This window comes from Cryptomeria japonica, chromosome 1 (genome assembly GCF_030272615.1).
Source record: "Cryptomeria japonica chromosome 1, Sugi_1.0, whole genome shotgun sequence".
NCBI classification, from domain to species: Eukaryota; Viridiplantae; Streptophyta; class Pinopsida; order Cupressales; family Cupressaceae; genus Cryptomeria; species Cryptomeria japonica.
In genome coordinates, this window is record NC_081405.1 from 660619625 (window position 1) to 660642446 (window position 22822).

A 22822-nucleotide genomic window follows, 5' to 3' on the forward strand; every position below is an offset into this window, starting at 1 on the left:
AAGGGTCATATGGTGTCTTATGACCCCTTACGACACCATATGACCCCTTAGGACACAATACAGCATTGTTATGGGTCGTATGGTGTCCTAAGGGGTCATATGGTGTCCTATGACCCCTTAGGACACCATACGGTGTCGTTATGGGTCGTATGGTGTCCTAAGGGGTCATATGGTGTCCTAAGGGGTCATAGGACACCATATGACCCCTTAGGACACCATACGACCCATAATGACACCGTATTATGTCCTAAGGGGTCATATGGTGTTGTAAGGGGTCATAAGACACCATATGACGCCTTAGAACACCATACGACCCATAACAACACCCTATTGTGTCCTAGGTGGTCATATGGTGTCTTAAGGGGTCATAAGACACCATATGACCCCTTAGGACACCATGCGACCCATAACAACACCCTATTGTGTCATAGGGGTTCATATGGTGTCCTAAGGGGTCATAGGACACCATATGACCCCTTAGGTATCTATACAACCCATAATGACACCATATTATGTCCTAATGGGTCATATGGTGTCCTAAGGTGTCGTTATGGGTTGTATGGTGTCATAAGGGGTCATATGGTGTCCTATGACCCCTTAGGACACCATATGACCCCCTATGACATAATAGGGTGTTGTTATGGGTCGTATGGTGTCCTAAGGTGTCATATGGTGTCTTATGAACCCTTAGGACACCATACGACCCATAACGACACCGTATTATGTCCTAAGGGGTCATATGGTGTCGTAAGGGGTCATAAGACACCATATGACCCCTTAGAACACCATACGACCCATAACAACACCCTATTGTGTCCTAGGTGGTCATATGGTGTCTTAAGGGGTCATAAGACACCATATGACCCCTTAGGACACCATATGACCCATAACAACACCCTATTGTGTCATAGGGGTTCATATGGTGTCCTAAGGGGTCATAGGACACCATATGACCCTTTATGACACCATACAACCCATAACGACACCTAAGGGGCCCCATAGGACACCATATGACCCCTTAGGTATCCATACGACACATAACGACACCATATTGTGTCCTAATGGGTCATATGGTGTCCTAAGGGGTCATAGGACACCATATGACCCCTTAGGACACCATACGACCCATAACGACACCGCATTGTGTCCTAAGGGGTCATATGGTGTCCCAAGGGGTCATAAGACACCATATGACCCCTTAGGACACCATACGACCCATACTGACACCCTATTATGTCCTAGGGGGTCATATGGTGTCCTAAGGGGTCATAAGACACCATATGACCCCTTAGGACACCATACAACCCATAACAACACCCTATTATGTCCTAGGGAATCATATGGTGTCTTAAGGGGTCATAGAACACCATATGACCCCTTATGACACCATACAACCCATAACGACACTTAAGGGGTCATATGGTGTCCTATGGCCCCATAGGACACCATATGACCCCTTAGGTGTCCATACGACCCATAATGACACCATATTGTGTCCTAATGGGTCATATAGTGTCCTAAGGGGTCATAGGACACCATATGACCCCTTAGGACACAATACGACCTATAATGACACCGTATTGTGTCCTAAGGTGTCATATAGTGTCGTAAGGGGTCATAAGACACCATATGACCCCTTAGGACACCATACGACCCATACCCAAATGAGCTGCACAAAAAAAAGGTTATAGGGTATCGATTAGAAATTTATCAAAGGTAAAAATTTTAAATGGAAGTCATTTGGCTAGCGCAAAAAAAAGGTTATAGGGTATATAGTTAGTGTTTAGTTTAAGGTAAAAAGTTTCAATGGAATTCATTTGGCTAGCGCCATATTTGGCGCTAGCCAAATGAGCTGCACTAAAAAACAGTTATATGGGACCCTTGACCCGTGTTCCAAGCCCACATTCTCTCATTTTGTCTTCTTTCTGCGCATGATCAGACAAAAAAATGTTTTTTGCATGGTGTTGACATTTTATGCAAGGTTATTTTATACATTCCATTAGCTCTCCACCACCTTTTTTTTCATTTGGCAATGTCAAAGAGGAAGAACATAGTTTTTTTATCAAATTTGAATAATTGAGGTAATATTTTCTTGTTTTTAGAATTCAAATACTTATTAAGTTTTATTTTGTTTAAATGTTAGAATAAAAGTGTGAGTCAAAATTGATTATAATCCTATTAGATTTACATTAGATTTAACAATGCATTTGAAGGAAGTTGCATAAGAAAATTATTTGTTTAGTGGTTTAAAACAAAATTTGCAATTTCATACATCCTTTTAAAGATCTTATGAAATAATTTAGAAAAGGAATACATGAAATAATTTCAATTTCATATATCCATTTTAACATATCTAGCATCATCATCATGTCGAGGAAACGACCAAAAAATGTAACACCGGAAGAGCGTGAAGCTAAGAATGCAAAAAAAAGAGAAGGAATGAAGCAACTTCATGAACAAAGGAAATTGAATACCATAGAAGAAGAGGTGTCAATTGAAGAGGTGCCAATTGAAGATGAACATGAAATATCCATCCAATCTAAGAGAGAGACAAAATTGGCCACACAAAGGCAATAGATGCAAAACCTTCATGCAATGAGACAATTGAATCTCGAGGTTGAGAGCATGTCTACAACAATTCAAGTTGAAGGCACCCCATCTCTTACATCTCAAGTTGAAGGCACACCATCTCTTATTGGCACACCGTTGGTGTCTACAACATCTCATATTGAATGCACTCCCTCTATGACATTTGACGTTGCAAGTACTTCACTACTCACATCAAGTATTGGAGCTACACCATCTTGTACACCTCAATTTCAAGGTATGTCATCATTTTCATCTCTGCTTGAAGGTATGCCACCTATCCCTAATGTTGTTGACATTCCTAATCTTGAGATAACTCAAAGTTTGAGAACACCTCCTAGAGTTTTGCATAGAAAGCCTAAGTATTTGATTGATATTGATGCTAATGTTTTGAAACCAATGGTTGACAAGTTTCCGAAGCGTACTTGTCAAAGACATGCTAACCGGATATGGAAAATATTTTTTGAGCCTTTAAATGAGACAGGAAGATGTCAACTATTTGTTGAAATGATGAGAAATCTGAAATTTAGGCCTATAATGAAGATTCTTGGGCTAAGAACATTGATTGAATCAAGCGACAAATGTATTGTGAAGAATCTGATGAATGCATATGATACTGTTGGTTCTAACTCACGCACAAAAGATAGTAATGCCACACGACGTGTCATTACATCAACAATTATAAGCACTCAAACTAAGAAAGCTCACCTCCTTAGAAAGACAAGTAAACAATTGAAGATAAGTAGACAAACTCTAATGAGAGCTTTGGGAAGGCAACAAAGAGCAGAGGATCCATATAACAATGAGTTATGGGCATTTTCAGGTAGATTACCATGGAAAGATAAAGCAATTGTTGAAGCCTTGAGATCCCTAATTGAAGATTTTTGGAAGAATAACACAAGGGTCTCTCCAAATCAAAGAGATTTTGTAAGAAGGAGGAATGGTAGTAAAATCCGTGATCCACATCCGAAACATTTTTTGGATATGACTCAAACACAATTTTTTGCCAAGTTTCAACGTATGTATCCTCAAATAAAAATTAGTCAAAGGTTATTTGAAATGGTAAAGCCTTTTTATGTCAAAATAAATCACACACGCACAACTTGTTGTTGTAGAGTACATATTGAATTTTCTAACCATTATGATGTTTATCAACGCATATGTATAGATTTGCATGCTAACAATGTTTTGCAGGAATGCAACATAAATGGTCCATCGACATCTTCAAGGGAATTCATATCTAGAATCTTATGTGAAAGAGTAGATGGTCAAGTATATTACAATAAGTGTTGCATGGATGGCACATGTGTTGATTGTGGTGGATTGCGACATTTACAAATTTGTCAACATATGGATATTGGACAAGAAATTGGTAATGAATTATTAGAATTTGGAATATATATATAAGACAGTGGCCTACATGCTAAAAGATGGAAAAGAAGCAAAAAGGTGTGAATTGGTTAGTGAGAAGATTCCAGTGTATTAGTTTATGGGCATCTTTCATGAGAATATAGTGTATGAGTATGCAAGGCATAACCATCGAGCTCGTTGGTTGGAATCACAATTTAAGCTATGCAAGGACACATTTCCACTTCATACAATCATTTCAATTGTTGACTTTGTAGAGAACTACACACTACAACCGCATAACGAAATGTAATCACAATATTACAACTCCACACAAGTTGCCATATTTGTGCATATAGCATTCATTCATGCACATGATAGTATGGAAGAGGATATGAAGATATTGAGGGAGTATCATTTTTACATCAATGATGATCGCTCACACTCTACAGAGTTTGTGCAAGGTTGTTTTGAGATATTCTACGATGATTTGGTTAGCCAAGGCATATCATTCTGTCAACATATCATATGGTCAGATAATTGTGCATCATAATTTAAGAACTCTCAGATGTTTTATTGGTTGAGTAGGATGCATAAGTTGACTGCTATTCAACATATGTGGAATTTCTCCGAGGTTGGGCATGGAAAAGGGGAGCATGATGGTGCAAGAGCATGTATTAAAAGAGCTTTAGCACAAGAAGAGTTAAAGTACAAAGGGAATGCAAACTTGAAAGATACAAAATCAATTATTCAATGGTACAATGGTACAATTGGTCCAGGTAATCAAGGTAAGTCTTTAGTTCGCAGATTTTTTTGGTTGGTAGATAAAACTAACATTGCAAAATTAGAAGATTGTTGTACATTGACATGATCGAGTGAGCTACACTCTTTCAAAAGCTCTCATGCAGGTTCATGGACTATCCATATGCGGTGGATGGCATGTTATTGTTGTTCATGTAGAGATGGTGCCTATAATGACTGTGAGTCAAAGGAGTGGGTGGACGAGTGGTGTATGAGACCTCTAATTCCACTTGAGTCATACCGACCTCTGAGTGCACTACAAATCACATAGATGGAAGCATCGACTGACTTTGACCATGTGTCAGATTTAGTCCAACCAGGTAAATTATCCACATGCAATTTTTTTACTTTAATATTTTACCTTAGTTGTTTGCTAAATTCTTCTCACTTTATCATTGCAGGGCATGTTTATGCAATAATTGCAGCTAAAGACAATGAAGAAGGAACATATTATTACCTGTGTCGTTGTGTGGACGCAACAAAGAAATTGGATCGCCCTATGGTAGATGGAGAAAATATTGAGTACCCCACAGGATCAGTAGTTGTTACTGGTACATGGCTTAGAAGGTACCCATTGAAGAAGTCTAACTTGTGGTTGTTCGAGGACTTCGAGACACATAGGAAGATTCTTCATTATTCTAACCTTGTTGTAGCTTCAAATGTTCATTTGATCAGATATGGGGGTAGACCACTAAACAAGAACCTATGGAACGTTCGTGAGTCTGACCATGAGGCCATACTAGACACGATAAAGAGTAGAGCAGATCCAGATGGTTCATTGGATTAAATGTAAATGTAAAAAATTGTAATATCAATCTTATTTGGATATATGTACATGACTTGTATTTTTGACTACTCGAGGCATTGTAATATAAAAAATTACGTTTTTGTCTTGTTTTGTGTGATTTTATGTAAATAATGTCATTTTGGACCATTAGAGATCACATAGGATCATTTCATGAAGTATACCCCGTTAATATGGTAAAAGATGTAAAAAATGCTCATTTGTTGTCAAATCACTCAAAGTGTGAGAAATTGTCGAAATTCGGCATCGTTTTTCTTCATGATAGTGACATGTAAGAATGATCCATCTAATCCTGTGGGGTTGTTTTATGGAACTCTAAAAAATCCTCTCTCAGTTTGGGTAGACTCGGATCCAGTTGCTCGTGGCGACTCTTTCTCAGTCGCGACAAAAAGCGACAAATGAGTTCAATGAAAAGTTGCACAATGCCCCATCTTTCAATCCGCTCATCGCGGCACCGAACCATCAGCTTGTACACATCGGGGTGGTTGGGTTTACACTAGGAATGCCTTCTTTTTTCTCTCCAAATCACCCGATCGTTGCGGGCCACACCCTAGGAGCCAAATCGCCCAAGTGCTCAAAATGCTCAAAGTTGTCAATATTTGGCATCGCGTTTCTCCATGCCCATTAATCATAAGAATGATCCATTTGATCCTATGGGATCATGTTATGGCACTCTAAAAAAGCCTCTCTCGGTTTGGGTAGACTCAGATCCAGTTGCTCGTGGCGACTCTTTCTCGGTCGCGACAAAAAGCAACAGATGAGTTCAATGAAAAATTGCACAATGCCCCATCTTTCAATCCGCTCGTTGCAGCACCGAACCATCAGTCGTACACATCGGGGTGGCTGGGTTTACACTAGGAATGTCTTCTTTTTTCTCTCCAACTCGCCTGATCGTTGCGGGCCACACCCTAGCAGCCAAATCACCCAAGTGCTCAAAATGCTCAAAGTTGTCAATATTTGGCTTTGCGTTTCTCCGTGCCCGTTAATCATAAGAACAATCTGTCTGACCCTACGGGGTCATGTTATGGCACTCTAAAAATGCCTCTCTCGATTTGGGTAGACTCAGATCCAGTTGCTCGTGGCGACTCTTTCTCAGTCGCGACAAAAAGTGTCAGATGGGTTCAATGAAAAGTTGCACAATACCCCATCTTTCAATCCACTCGTCGCGGCACCGAACCGTCAGCTCGTACGCGTCGGGGTGGCCAGGTTTACACTAGGAATGCCTTCTTTTTTCTCTCCAACTTGCTCGATCGTTGTGGGCCACACCCTAGCAGCCAAATCACCCAAGTGCTCAAAATGCTCAAAGTTGTCAATATTTGGCATGGCGTTTCTCCATGCCCGTTAATCATAAGAATGATCCATCTGATCTTCTAGGGTCATGTTATGCACTCTCAAAAAGCCTCTTTTGGTTTGGGTAGACTAGGATCCAGTTGCTTGTGGCGACTCTTTCTCGGTCGCGACAAAAAGCGACAGATGAGTTCAATGAAAAGTTGCACAATGCCCCATCTTTCAATCCGCTTGTCACGGCACCGAATCGTCAGCTCGTACACATCAGGGTGGCCGGGTTTACGCTAGGAATTCCTTCTTTTTTCTCTCCAACTCTCCCAATCGTTGCGGGCCACACCCTAGCAGCCAAATCATCCAAGTGCTTAAAATGCTCAAAGTTGTCAATATTCGGCATCACGTTTCTCCGTGCCCATTAATCATAAGAATGATTTTTCTAATCCTATGGGGTCATGCTATGGCACTCTAAAAAAGACTCTCTCGGTTTGGGTAGACTCAGATCTAGTTTCTCGTGGTGACTCTTTCTCGATCGCGACAAAAAGCGACAAATGAGTTCAATGAAAAGTTGCACAATGCCCCATCTTTCAATCCGCTCATCGCGGCACCAAACCATCAGCTCATACACATCAGGGTGGCTGGGTTTACACTAGGAATGCCTTCTTTTTTCTCTCCAACTCGCCCAATCGTTGCGGGCCACACCCTAGTAGCCAAATCACCCAAGTGCTCAAAATGCTCAAAGTTGTCAATATTCGGTATCACGTTTCTCCCTACTCGTTAATCATAAGAATGATCCATCCAATCCTACGGGGTCATGTTATGGCACTCTAAAAAGGCCTCTCTCGGTTTGGGTAGACTCGGATCCAGTTGCTCATGGTGACTCTTTTTCGGTTGCGACAAAAAGCGTTAGATGAGTTCAATGAAAAGTTGCACAATGCCCCATCTTTCAATCCGCTTGTCATGGCACCAAACCGTCAGCTCGTACGCGTCGAGATGGTTGGGTTTATGCTAGAAATGCCTTCTTTTTGCTCTCCAACTTGCCCGATCGTTGCGGGCCACACCCTAGCAGCCAAATCGCCCAAGTGCTCAAATTGCTCAAAGTTGTCAATATTCGGCATCGCGTTTCTCCATGCCTGTTAATCATAAGAATTATCCATCTGATCCTACAGGGTTGTGTTATGGCACTCTAAAAAATCCTCTCTTGGTTTGGGTAGACTCGGATCTAGTTGCTCGTGGCAACTCTTTCTCGGTTGCAACAAAAAACGACAGATGAGTTCAATGAAAAGTTGCACAATGCCCCATCTTTCAATCCGCTCGTCGTGGCACCGAACCGTCAGCTCGTACGTGTCGGGGTGGCCGGGTTTACAGTAGGAATGCCTTCTTTTTGCTCTCCAACTCACCCAATCGTTACAGGCCACACCCTAGCAACCAAATCGCCCAAGTGCTCAAATTGCTCAAAGTTGTCAATATTCAGCATTGCGTTTCTCTGTGCCCGTTAATCATAAGAAGGATACATCTGATCCTGTGGAGTCGTGTTGCGGCACCAAACTGTTAGCTCATATGCATTGGGGTGGCTTGTGTCTTGGATTACAAACACATATTTAGGTTCAAAGCTTAAGTAATAATAAACTTTGTGCAGTTATTCATCTAATCGTTTGTACTGCAATTATGGATAACCATGATAAATGATTTGCATTAACCAAAAAGCTACAAATCCATGCAACATTGTATATTGTTAAAACTATCAAATATATCCAATACAAACAAATAGGCTTGCCAAAAGCCATATGGACTTAGAATTTCACATATTCATAAAACAAAACATATGTTCAAAATTGCTATAAAGGCATACAACATGATATCCAATAAAGTCAAATAGGGGCTTGCCAAAAGCCATATGGACATAGAATGTCACATATTCATAATACAAAATGTATGTTCGAATTTTCCATATAGGCATACAACATGGTATCCAATAAAGTCAAATAGGAGCTTGCCAAAAGCCATATTGCGATAGAATGTCACATATTCGTAATACAAAACATATGTTCAAAATTGCCATATAGGCATACAATATAGGACCTTATTCTATTCATTTCGCTCTAGGGGAAGGAAACAGATCACGATATATCGTTGCCTATTGAGGGGATGGAGATGTATATGATGTAGGTGTCTTTCGAGTACGTCCACTCGACCTCCTATCTAGACCTTTTTGTAACTCCACCTGATACAATGAAAAGAATGATGTTAGCATATACAACAATTGAATTTTAGAATGACATATAATAGAATAGTCACTTACCGCATACAAATAATGATGATGTTCATCCAGAACAGGTGCACGTTCATGATTTGGAGTGACAAGCCCCTCCTGTAAGCATCACAATATAAATTAAACTAAATACAAGTGTCGTTAAAATTTTCAATAACATGTTATTAAGATAACAAATGTAATGCTAAATTTACTAAATTTATAAATATGTCTCATACTTCTGTTAAAGCAGTTGAACTTGCTACTGCTGAAGCAACACTGCGCTCCATTCATCCTCAGACAGAAGGAGGAGTCTCTGAATTCAACATCTGAAAATTAAACAAAGTATATTGATTAATTGCCAAAACTATCTATATTATTTAATAACAACATTAAAGATAAATTGTTTACTTGGGTAAAAGATTGTCAATGAAATACACTACGAGGTGTTGATGTTGAAGCTCTAGCGTCAAACTATTTGACATCCAAAATGAGTAATTAGAAAATCATTCACATAAGGTTCAACTATCTACATATAATAATTATATTTTTCACTCGTTGTATACTTGTGGAGTCGACAAAGTAGTGAAAAAGGGTGCTGCAGGAATGTTGCTAGTATTGTGAACACTTTGACCCTGTTTTTTATCATAATAATTTACTAATTTAGATATATTCTCAAATTTACATATAAGATTTAATAAAAAGAATGAAATGAACTTGTAATGAAATTCACCTGGGTATCAATGCCAAATGTTTCATTCAGCAAAGATTCTGTCATGACAATGTTCTTTGTAGCAAACTCCGCTCGTGCACGTGCATTCTCAGAACTATTCGGATCATAAGTGCAAACAGAACCACAAGATCGACAAAAATGAGCTGGAACTCGATGCCTAGAAGAATCAACATCATCACTCGCATCACCCTCTACTAGAGGACTAGCATATTGTATAAGGGTCTGAGTGAGTGAGCTAATCGAGTCTAGAGTTTCGACCTCAATACTCTCCTTCACAATGGAAGGAATAATAACATGCTCCACCATAGGTCTGGCCAAGGGTCTTGATGGGAGATTTGGATCACGCTGTGCACCCTCTCTATCATGCGAGGAACCCCCATCTCTACCTTGGAAATCTAGAAAATCAAAATAGTTTGGGATCTCATTAAGGACAAACTCATAGTACAATTTTCTCAAAAAGAATTGGGGTACCTCATGATTATTGCATGGGGCTTGATCAAATACCATCCACCACCTATCCCAAAAATTGTTCTTAATCCCTTCATGATGACACCAATGAATAGGTAATCTCCTACATCCAGGGTGTAAAGGTTGATTCGTTCGGGGGTCCGTAAAAAGAGCACACAAGTCAAATTTATTACTTTTCATTTTCTTCACTGCCGCATATGATAATTTGTCAGCATAAAATTGCTTTTGTTCTTCCTTCTTATGGGACCAAAAATTTATTTGCCCACTCACAGATTGTATGTGAGATACAATAGATTGCAAAGAACTGGCAAGGTTTGTCCTATGTGAGTTTGTTCCAGTGGGATCTTTTAGCCTTGTGATTAAACCTTCAAGCTCTTTTTGGCTATTTTCTATTTGACCTAATAGGTTTTCTTGTGTACCTATGGGGTGTCTAGGGATTGTAGGAGGTTCTTGATGTGCTTCTTCTTCAATATTGTCTTCATGAGGAGGTGATGGAGTGTTTTCAATATTTTCTTGTCTAATCTCATTTTTTGATAATGAAAATAAATTTAAATCATTAAATTTAAATCAATGAAAATTAATTAAAAAAAATGACAATAAGAAAATAAAAATACATACCTCTTCAAGCTCTTCGATGGTGTGGCAACATTTTGATGAGAGATGGACAACTTAGTGCCCAATTTCAAGCTTTTACAAAGGGCGAGCGCAAGAAAATAGAACCCAAAAATGCCAAAACTGTTGGCATTATGTGAACCGGCATGGCATTACATGAACTGGCATGAAGACAAAATGATATTGTATGTTGTCATTGATGTCAATATGAGACATGGTGTGAACCGACACATGTGATAGGTGAAGAGAGAGGAACCAACATATGTATGAACTAGTTTATATGCCAAAGTGAAGCGACATATTTGTTCAAGGTGAACTAGCATGTAGTTATGGGAACCGACATGTAGTTATGGGAACCGACACATGGAAGCATTGTATGACTACCAGTTGGTAGGTAGCTTCCATTTCAGGGTTTCCAGTTGGAGTACCTCAAGTATATGTGACTCAATCGGTGATCTTTGTGTGATGAGTTAGCAGTATGATGGAGGACAGATTGTGTTGCCACATAAGCTTTGTGCACATGAAAGATCTTGCATGAAGAAGACTATTCCTATCTACCTTGGGAATGAGCGAAGTCTGTCAAACAATGATAATGTGTAAAGGGTTATTAGCCGCCATGAAATCGGTGGATAATGGACGATGGAGAATGTCTTGAGATCGATTCAACGGTCAGGATTGAACCGTTTGAATTGCTTAACCTAACAGGTTTAGGGTTTAGGGTTTTTGCTACCAACCTGTATGTTTCCTATAAGGTCGATGTTGTGTTTCTTTCTGAAGTTGTTGGTAAAAGTTGTAAGTGTGTATCCAAGAGAAGTGATACGTGATTCTTGCCAGACCAAAGGAGAGAAGAGATATCTGCAAAGTGAATGTGCAGAAGGTGAAGAGGAGCCTAAACGGATCTGCATTAGCATTTAGTGTTGTTAATAGATCATTGTAATTCATGTTGATCTCTAACCACTTCAACAGTTGTAAAATCCCCTAACAGGGTAGCCTTAACTGGCTTAATTCAAAATCCCTTAAATCGGGTGGTCTTAACTGGCTTGATTAAAATCCCTTAACCGGGTAACTCGAGGCTAATGAGTTCTGAGAAGCTAGAGAGCTTAGGAGATCCTTTCAACTATTGAGCTCTTGAAATCCTCTAACAAGGTGACCCTATCGGGTTTAACCCTTAACCGGGTATCCCTTAACCGAAGGATTCCTAATAGGATCGGTTCCTACCAGAACCTATTGTAATGTCCTTAACTGGACAAGGCTCCTAATAGAGCGGACTTCTAAAGAGTTCAAAAAGCAGCTTGTGGGTATTCATTCCCACTGTGGTTTTTCCCAGTTGGGTTTCCACGTGAAAAATATATGTGTCATATGAAATGCTTTTGTCTTGTGATGCTTTGTTTTACCTGTTAAGCATATGAAGGTTCTATGTTTTATGCCTGTCTATAAAACATATTGCACTCACTGTTGTGAAGATCCAATGGTTAAGTTTACCTGTTTAAGCATGAGAATATAATGATACAGTAGTATTGAGCTAAGAGGGTAGCTTATTGAGTGACCGATTATGACTGAGTGAGCTATACTGGATGTTACCAGTTGCACTCTGTTTTACCAGTATCCCTACTTGTCAGTCATTTGGGGTATTTGTTGTCAAACTGATTTTGGACTGTATTTGTGTTTGTATTGATTCACCCCCCCCCTCTTAGTACCGATTTGGTACTCGTGGTTCATCATTGAGTTATCAATTGGTATCAGAGCACTCCAGATCCTCTGTGTTGTAAGCTTAACCGCTTGAGGAAAAGATCCTAGTCAAATGATGAAGAGGGAAGGTCCAAAGTTTAATAGGGAAAATTTTGGTATATGGAAAGACAGGATGAAGATATTCATCAAAAGCATGGGTGTTCAACACTGGAGTTATGTTGAAAATGTATATGTTGTTCCTACTGGTACTCTCACCGATGGCCAAACGAGAGAGATACAAGAAAATGGGCAAGTCATGGAAGCCCTCATCAGTAGTCTATCTGACATTGAGTTTATTGATGTTCAGGACAAGGCAAATCCCAAAGAGGTATGAGATGCTCTTGAAAATATCTATGGTAGTGATGAGCATGTAAAACAGGCTAAGGAAGAGATCCTGAGAGGGAAGTTTGAAGACATACAGATGGTTGAAGGAGAGGCCATTCAGTAGTATAGAATAAGAATCAAAATAGTTGTTGGAGAAATAAAGAGTGCAGGTGGCAAAATAGAAGATTCCACTGTGGTAAGCAAAGTCCTGAGATCCCTGTTGCTGGTCTATGCAATAAGGGTTGCTGCTATTCATGAGCTGAGATCAATAGACAAGTCTAAGGCGTCCTTGGACTCCATCATAGCCAAGTTGACAGCCTATGAGCTGAATAGTTTTGATGGCAGTGTTCAAAAGACAGAATCAACTTTTAGAGCCTCTACTATACCTTCCAGAAAAGGAAAAGAGGCTAGCACTAGTGGGGAACCTAATTAGAGCAGAGAAATGAATGATGAAGAGTTTCTGATGGAATTTGAAGCTCTTCTTGCCAGGAAATTTTCAAAAGGAACTGGTAAATACAAAGGTAAGCTACCTTTGAAATGTTTTTCCTGTAGCCGGATAGGACATATTGCTATGAACTGTCCTAATAGCGACAACAAGGATAAACCGGAAAGGTTCAAGAAATTCAAAGGAGGAAACTAAAGAAACTATTTTGTGGCAGTTGATGAAGGTGTCACAGATGAGGAATCAGAAGATGAAGAGAATGAAGACATTGTGTTTGTTGCTGTAAAGGAAGATGTGGCAGACAAGAAGGCTCTTGTCTCTCGGTTTGATGATTCCAATGAGTGGATCATTGACAGTGGTTGTTCTCACCATATGACTGGTGACTAGAGCAAGTTTCTATCCTTAGAGGAGTATGATGGTGGTGTGGTTCGCTTTGGCAATGATGCACCATGCATGGTCAAAGGCAGAGGGTCCATCTCTTTGAATGGAAAGAGTAGTGCTGACAATGTGTACTGGGTTGATGGTCTCAGACACAACCTTCTAAGTGTTGCCCAGCTAAATGACAGTGGCCTCACTCTGCAATTCAAGAATGGAGTTTGTAGAATCAAAGGAAAAGATGGCAAATTGGTAGCCACTAGCATGTAGACTAAAGGTAACCTATTTCATCTGACTGCAAATATAAGTACATGTCTTATGGCTAAGCTTCATGATAGCTGGATATGGCATAGGAGATTCTGCCATGTGAACTTTGACAACATTGTGAAGGCTAGTAAGATCAAGGCAGTTAGAGGGTTGCTGGTGCTGAGTAAACCGGATAATACCTTGTGTAGAGAATGTCAATTGGGGAAAATGTCTTCCTCAACCTTTAAAGGTAAATCTTTCACTGCTGACAACTTGCTTGATCTTGTGCATACTGATTTATGTGGTCCTATGAAAACTAGAAGTGTGCAGGGTGATAGGTACTTCATGATTCTCACCGATGACTGCTCAAGAATGATGTGGGTCACATTCTTGAAAGACAAGTCTGAAGCTTTTGGGAAATTCAAAGCTTTCAAAGCATTAGTGGAGAAGGAAAGCGGTAAAAGGATCAAATGTCTCAGAACTGATCAAGGAGGGGAATTCACTTCCAGTGAATTCAACAAGTATTGTGAAGAATTTGGCATCAAGAGACAACTGTCTGCCCCCCGGACTCCAAAACAGAATGGCCTAGCAGAGAGGAATAACCGGACTGTGGTTGAAGCAATTAGAACCATGTTGATCGAAGGAAAGGTAGCTCACACCTTTTGGAGAGAAGCAGTGAGCATTGCAGTTTACACTATGAACCGGGTACTCATCAAAAGGGGTAAGGACAAAACTCCTTATGAGTATTGGACTGGTAAGACACCTGTGGTTAACTACTTTAAGGTATTTGGTAGCAAATGTTACATCAAGAGGAGTGAACATCAGGGCAAATTTGAAGCTAAATGTGATGAAGGAATATTTCTAGGATATTCCACCAAGAGTAAAGCTTTCAAGTGCTACAACAATAGGACTCAGAGAATTATGGAAAGCATCAATGTAAGAGTTGATGAATCCTCTGAGAAGACTGAGGAAACCGGCAGTGAGCAAGTTGTAAATGAACCGGTTGTTAGCCAACCAAGTACCAGTAACAGTGTCCCTGAACCGGTGAATGCTAATACTGATGAAGATGAGGATGAAGAAGAAAAGCAAGAAGAACCAGTTAAGACCATTCCTCTGTATGTCAAGTTGAATCATGATCCCAAGCAGATCATAGGTGATAAGGATGCAGGAATCCTTACTAGAAGAAAAATCAGAGAAAACTCATGTATGATCTCTGAATTTGAGCCTAAGTCATTCAAAGAAGCTCATAAAGATGAAGACTGGATCAAGGCAATGGAAGAGGAACTTGATTAGATAGAGAAAAATGGTACATGGTCCTTGGTACCCAGACCTGAGCATAAAAATGTCATTGGCACCAAATGGGTGTTCAGAAATAAGTTGAATGAGGATGGCACAGTGATTAGGAATAAAGCCAAATTGGTATGCAAAGGATATAATCACGAAGAAGGAGAAGACTATGGAGAAACCTTTGCTCCCATGGCCAGATTGGAAGGAGTTCGTATGCTTCTTGCATATGCAACTTTTAAGAGGTTCAAGGTATATCAAATGGATGTAAAATCTGCATTCCTAAATGGTGTACTTGAAGAGGAGGTGTATATTGAGCAACCAGATGGGTTTGCCCTATTTGAAGAGAGTGACATGGTATGTAGGCTACATAAAGCATTATATGGTCTAAAGCAAGCACCTAGGGCATGGTATGAGTGCCTACATTCCCATCTTGTGAAGATTGGATTTGAGAGAACAAATGAAGATAGAAATATCTACTTGAAGTCTGAAGGAGATCAGATCCTGATCTGTGAAGTTATTGTTGATGACATCATCTTTGGTGGAGATGACAAGATGAGTCATGAGTTTGCCGATGAGATGAAGAAAGAGTTTGAGATGTCACTCATAGGGGAGATTAAGTTCTTCATTGGACTGCAGATCCAGCAGATGAAAGATGGAATCTTCATCACTCAGTCCAAATATGTCAAAGAGGTGTTGAAGATTTTTGGCATGGAAGATAGCAAACTGGTTGGTACACCGATGGTGACCGGTTGCAAATTGACAAAAGAGGATGATTCCGCACTGGTTGATGAGAAGGAATACTGATCAATGATTGGTAAGTTGCATTATGTAGTGCATAGGAATACCGATCAATGATTGGTAAGTTGCATTATGTAGTGCATAGCAGACCGGATATTGCACATGCAGTTGGCATTACTGCAAGATTCCAAAAGAGTCCAAGAGAATCTCACTTGATTTCAGTCAAGCGGATTCTTAGGTATCTGAAGGGAACAATTGACTATGGATTGTGGTACCCATACAACAATAATTTCAATCTGAAAGTGTTCACAGATGCTAATTAGGCAGGCAATGTGGATGACTGGAAAAGCACAACCGGTGGTGCATTCTTTCTCGGTGGTAGACTGGTCTCATGGATGAGTAAAAAGCAGAGTTGTATCTCTCAGTCTACAGTGGAAGTGGAGTATGTTGCAACTTTCATAAACTGCACTCAGACAATCTGGATGAAGCATGTACTGGAAGGCTTCAAGATCCCTGTATCTAAACCGATAAGTATATTCTGTGATAACACAAGTGCTATCAATATATCAAAGAATCCAGTTTTACATTTTAGAACCAAGAATTTTGAGCTTAAGTATCATTTCTTGAGGGAAAAGGTTCAGAATAAAGAGATTGCACCGGAGCATGTGTCCAGTAAGGAGTAGTTAGCAGACATATTCACCAAGCCTCTCCCAAAGACAACATTTGTGCATTTGAGAGGTGAATTAGGGGTATTGCCCCTTCAGGAAGTGAACTAAAAGTGATTGTTCCACATCAGTCAGGTACTGGAAAGACAAATTTTTGGTTGATTGGTGTGTTGAAGGATGCTCCTCCTTAGGGGGAGCAGCATGATGAAACAGTGATGACTGTACCTCCACTTTGGCATTGTTGTCAAAGGGGGAGAAGGAGTGAAGCAAAAAGATATCTGTAGCAAATGGGGAGAAGATGTGAAGCAGAGAAGATATCTTTTGTATATTGCTTTCTATGCCAAAGGGGGAGATTGTTGGCATTATGTGAACTGGCATGGCATTACGTGAACCAGCAGGAAGACATAATGATATTGTATGTTGTCATTGATGTCAATATGAGACATGGTGTGAACCGACACATGTGATAGGTGAAGAGAGAGGAATCGACATATGTATGAACCGGTTTATATGCCAAAGTGAAGTGACATATTTGTTCAAGGTGAACTGGCATGTAGTTATGGGAACCAACATGTAATTATGGGAACTGGTACATGGAAGCATTGTATGACTACCGGTTGGTAGGTAGCTTCCACTTCAGGGTTTTCGGTTGGAGTACCTCAAGTCTGTGTGACTCAATCGGTGATCTTTGTGTGATGAGTTAGCAGTATGATGGAGGACAGATCGTGTTGCCACGTAAGCTCTGTGCATGTGAAGGATCTTGCATGAAGAAGACTATTCCTATCTACCTCGAGAATGAGTGAAGTCTGTCAAATGGTGATAATGCGTAAAGGGTTATCAGCCGCCATGAAATCGGTGGATAATGGATGATGGAGAATGTCTTGAGATCGATTCAAGATTGTTGCATTTAATGCAGTATGATTCAACGGTTAGGATCGAACCGTTTGAATTGCTTAACCTAATAGGTTTAGGGTTTAGGGTTTTTGCTACCAACCGGTATGTTTCCTATAAGGTCGATGTTGTGTTTCTTTCTGAAGTTGTTGGAAAAAGTTGTGAGTGTGTATCCAAGAGAAGTGATACGTGATTCTTGCCAGACCAAAGGAGAGAAGAGATATTTGCAAAGTGAATGTGCAGAAGATGAAGAGGAGCCTAAATGGATCTACATTAGCATTTAGTGTTGTTAACAGATCATTGTAATTCCTATTGATCTCTAACCACTTCAACAGTTGTAAAATCCCCTAACAGGGTAGCCTTAACTGGCTTGATTCAAAATCCCTTAAATCGGGTGGTCTTAACCGGCTTGATTAAAATCCCTTAACCGGGTAACTCGAGGTTAATGAGTTCTGAGAAGCTAGAGAGCTTAGGAGATCCTTTCAGCTATTGAGTTCTTGAAATCCTCTAACAAGGTGACCCTACCGAGTTTAACCCTTAACCGGGTATCCCTTAACCGGGTATCTCTTAACCGAGTGATCCCTAACAGGATCGGTTCCTACCAGAACCTATTGTAATGTCCTTAACTGGACAAGGCTCCTAACAGAGCAGACTTCTAAAGAGTTCAAAAAGTAGCTTGTGGGTATTCATTCCCACCGCGGTTTTTCCCAGTTGGGTTTCCACGTGAAAAATATATGTGTCATGTGAAATGCTTTTGTCTTGTGATGCCTTGTTTTACCTATTAAGCATACGAAGGTTCTATGTTTTATGCCTGTCTATAAAACATATTGCACTCACTGTTGTGAAGAACTGATGGTTAAGTTTACTTGTTTAAGCATGAGAATATAATGATACAATAGTATTAAGCTAAGAGGGTAGCTTATTGAGTGATCGGTTCATGACTGAGTGAGTTGTACTGGATGTTACCGGTTGCACTCTATTTTACCGGTATCCCTGCTTGTCAATCATTTGGGGTATTTGCTATCAAACCGGTTTTGGACTGTATTTGTGTTTGTATTGATTCACCCCCCCCTCTCAGTACTGGTTTGGTACTCGTGGTTCATCATTGAGTTATCAAAAACGCGGGTTTGGAATGTAGAAATGTGGAGCAAGGTTTTTTTGCTATTTACAATGCACATACACCTTATAAGGCGTGCGCACGCCCTATAGGATTGGTGTGCCAAGCCTAAGGCTTAGCACACAAAGCCTATAGGGCGCGCGCCCTATAGTGCGTGCACGTTATGTGCTTTTTAATTTTTTTTTGAAGTGTGGCACCTTTTTGGTACCACAACTTCGTGCATATACCCCTGGCCAAGGGTCTTGGTGGGAGATTTGGGTCACGCTGTGCACCCTCTCTATCATGTGAGGAACCCCCACCTCTACCTTGGAAATCTAGAAATTCAAAATAGTTTGGGATCTCATTAAGGACAAACTCACAGTACAGTTTTCTCAAAAAGTATTGGGGTACCTCGTGATTATTGCATGGGGGCTGATCAAATACCATCCACCACCTATCCCAAAAATTGTTCTTAATCCCTTCATGATGACACCAATAAATAGAGAATCTCCTACATCTAGGGTGTAAAGGTTGATTCGTTCGGGGGTCCGTAAAAAGAGCACACAAGTCAAATTTATTTATTTTCTTTTTCTTCACTGCCACATATGATAATTTGTCAGCATAAAATTGCTTTTGTTCTTCCTTCTTACTGGACCAAAAATTTATTTGCCCTCACAAATTGTATGTGAGATACAATAGATTGCAAAGAACTGGCAAGGTTTGTCCTATGGAGTTTGTTCCATTGGGATCTTTTAGCCTTGTGATTAAACCTTCAAGCTCTTTTTGGCTATTTTCTATTTGACCTAATAGGTTTTATTGTGTACCTATGGGATGTATAGGGATTGTAGGAGGTTCTTGATGTGCTTCTTCTTCAATATGGTCTTCATGAGGAGGTGAATGAGTGTTTTCAACATTTTCTTGTCTAATCTCATTTCTTGATAATGAAAATAAATTTAAATCAATAAACCTAGTTTAATCTTCAAATTAATAAAAAAATGACAATAAGAAAGCAAAAATACATACCTCTTCGAGCTCTTCGATGGCGTGGTCGCATTTTGATGAGATATGGACAACTTAGTGCCCAATATCAAGTTTTTACAAAGGGCGAGCGCAAGAAAATGGCACCCCAAATCGCCAAAACGTGGGTTTGGGAATGCAGAATGCATTCAAAATGCGGACATGGGTTTTTTTAAAGTTTGAAATGCTCATAAGGTGTGCGCCTTATAAGGCGCGCACCCTATAGTGTGTGCGCCTTATAAGGTACGCGCCTTATGAGCATTTTTCATTTTTTTTGAAGTGTGGCACCTTTTTGGTACCACAACTTCATGCATATACCATTTGGTATCTTGGTTTGGATGTGCTAGAGTTACTCATCTCTTTGTATGTTGAGATATTTGCGAGTTAAATCTTATTTTATGTTTAAATCCCCTTTGTATCAATCATCATTTGTGAAATCCTATATGGTGTTCGTAGGTTTGCCATTGGGGTTTCCGTTATTCTCTTTTATTTAGTTTAGTGTTTTCTCCTTTATGTACTTTTAGGTTAAAAGTACACAAAAATATTGAATACCCCCATCATACGAGGGAGCTACCCCTCTCAAACGCAGAGGAAGATTGTGGTTTTACTACAATCTCTCCAACTGTTGGAATGTTTGTCACTACTCTTTCGGGCAAACAAGCTTAGTTTCAGATAAACAACCGCAGTGACAAATCTGTTTACCAACAATCCTCAATTGTGGAATTAAAGTTTTAGCCTTTCCCTAAATTGTTGATCTCAATTTAACTTTTTCATCAAGCTTCCATGTAGGGTTAAATTTTTTGATATAGCATGCTTTTTATTTTGCCTAGCTATTTTATCCACATGTTATTTTTTATTTTTTCTTTAACACCCACCTTTTTATCCCCTCATTAGTGTTAGGACACTCATGTTGATTTATTTCCCACTTATTCATCCACTTGTTATTCTCTTTCTTCCAAGTCTTTTTCCTATGACTTAGCTCCTCTTCAACAACAATTTTGGACTAGCAGTGGTTATCCATATTTTCAACTTTTTTTAAGTAGCATAACCATTGAGTGATCACTGAACCCTGAATTGGGAATATATTAGCCTCAACTAAAATAATCTCATATGGTATCATTGACTAGACTTTGAGGCTGCTAATGATTAGATGTTTTTGAATTCTTTCTATTTGTCACTATTTGTGGTTTGACATGCTATTCCCCCAAACCTCACACCCGTAACTATACAAGCTTGAGAGCCCCTTGGCAATTAAGGTAAAATGCCAATTTGTGATATCTTCCCACAACTATACAAGCTCAAGAACCCCTTGACAATGCTTTGAAAAAATGTAATCTCATAAAATGAGTTAAGATATTTATTTTTCTTTTCCCACTATGCCAACTGCTTTCAACTATTTTTACCCTCCACCAAGAAAATGTGTCTTAATGGATTATTTTCCACCATTGGTACTATGACTCCTTAATATGAAGCATTCAAAGAGATGGAAATGTCTATGGAGCTAGAAGAATGCATCTGAATAGACAATTTTTTTGCATTTATTAAATAAATTAAAAATCTAGACACGGTTATATTATGATTTTTAATTTATTCAATAAATGCAAAAAAATGTCAAATCAAGTACAAATTGTTGGCTGTAGAGATACCTCCCAAAGAGATAGGGAGAATACAATCCATCTAAACATATTGTCTTATTGTAGGATTTATCTTTTCTTATAATTAAGTAAAATAATTTCGTTATATTTTAAAATGATAATTCAATTATCAAAATGATCATAACAAAGTTATGTCTTAAAATTATTAAGACTATAATAACATGATAATCACATAAACATTAACTATTTTTAGTGTATTTCTAATATTTATTTTCAGCAAACGTAAAAGAAATTGGACATTCACCTTCAATTGTTTAAATAGTTAAAAGACACTTAATAATTTCTAAATGTGTGTGAGTATATTCCATTATAACCCCATGCTTTCAAGAAGTCGGGCTCCTTTTCCATTGATGTTCTCTTTTGTGATGGTGTTGACCTCTCTATCACAATCATCAAAAAATTCATTAAAGCATTAGCTCACATTATTATCATAATCAAAATCAAATATTCATCTCTATTTTTTCCATTATCTATTTAAAATAATGTTCAACATCCAAAATTTAAATATTTAATGAAAGATAAAATGTGTTGTGACAAATGGTCATTAAGAATTTGACCCTATGCACTATGGTTAGATTTGTGTTAGTCCTTGTGGATGCTCGCTAGACAATGTATATGTGATGTATGTGAGAACTAGTCACTTTGTATATGTGATGTATGTTGGAGTTAGTCACCTTGTGACATGTGATGTATGCTCAAGTCACTCACTATAGAAATTTGGGGATTATGGAATGATATGACCCATGTGTATTTGTGCACACTATTATTGGTAATGTTTGGTATGAAACCAACACTTAATGGAAAACTATTATCAATAGAGTAATTGGACTAAATTAAAAGATTGCACTTAATTAACAATCAAGGTTTAAAGGGAGATCAAAGATCTCTCACAAAAGGAGAGAATGAATTTCCTCTAATATTGGTGGACATACTACATAGCCTCTGATTTTTCAAAAGGATATCTAGGTAGGTCATCATGGACAAACCTCGAGGCTTAGGTCTAAGTCTAAGGATAACCCTAACATCAAGAGCTTACCACTTTCACTTGTGTAAGCTTTTTTGAGTCTTAGCATGGAATTGTCGCCATAACAGTGGTTGGTTTTAAGTTGGAAGTTGTGAATTAAATAAAAAATATTGACCATAACACTGAATGGATTGATCTTTGTCCCTAAGATGATACATCACCTCCTCATGATATAATTATGTGTGAGTTTAACCAAATGATAATATTTTCTCTAATCTTTTTATAAAAATTACTAAAATTAAATTGAACTATACATAAACAAATTATTTTTAGTATAAAGTTTCATATATACTCTTCTGTCTGTAAAATCAACTAAATATACTGTAAAATATAGATAAACGAAATTTGAAAACAACAATTTAAAGCAAATAACATGGCAGCACACAAATGATGCAGATTGTCAACGTAGATAAAATACTTAATAAGAATTGATAAAAAGCTTGCCCATCA